Source organism: Brassica oleracea, chromosome C6, assembly GCF_000695525.1.
Source record: "Brassica oleracea var. oleracea cultivar TO1000 chromosome C6, BOL, whole genome shotgun sequence".
In the NCBI taxonomy this organism is placed as follows: domain Eukaryota; kingdom Viridiplantae; phylum Streptophyta; class Magnoliopsida; order Brassicales; family Brassicaceae; genus Brassica; species Brassica oleracea.
This window is the reverse complement of record NC_027753.1, coordinates 24,913,877-24,914,616: the sequence shown is the minus strand read 5'-3', so window position 1 is coordinate 24,914,616 and position 740 is coordinate 24,913,877.

Sequence of the window (740 nt, the reverse complement as noted above, 5' to 3'; positions counted from 1 at the left end):
CATGCAATCCGTACCTGGCCACTATTTTAATCACCCATGTTTTGGCTCACGGTCCTTTGAATTCGTGGAGAAGATCCTATTCTTATATATTCCCAATCTTCTTCTGAGGTTCCATCTTAGACGGCACACATATGTATGTGGTGGTTTATTCAAAATCTCTTAAGATGGTGTATGTCTGGTTTTATGACCCTTATTCAATCTGAGATGGGAATATATCTATGCTCACTTATATGGCCTGATGCATATTATCATTCTATACATGTAAACTACTAATGTCCCCAAGCTTTATAGACTTTTAGAGTCTTAGTCTTATAGGTATTGGCTTACATGGCCGATCCTTTATGGTAATGGCCTTTCCGGCCGGTTATGGCCTTTGTGGCCGAAGGCCGGTTATGGCCGAGTCATTTATAACATGGCCAAGTAATAGCCTTTATGGTTTGGCCGTCCTAAACATGGTTTTAGACCGTAGTAGTACACGAGGCCGGTTATTGCCTTTGCGGCCGAAGGCCGTTGTCTCTCATGTTGTCTCTCATGGCCTCTACGACCGAGGAATGGTCCTTTATGGCCGAGTAATGACCGAGCCATATAACATGGTCTTAGACCATAGTGGTACACGAACTTGTAGTATTGATCATGGGTTTATCCTCTCTCCCCCTCATGACCATACTATAAGGTCGTGGTGCTTGGGATAATTAAGCCTAATGAGTTTCCCTTTGTGTACATGTTTCACAACGTGAGAT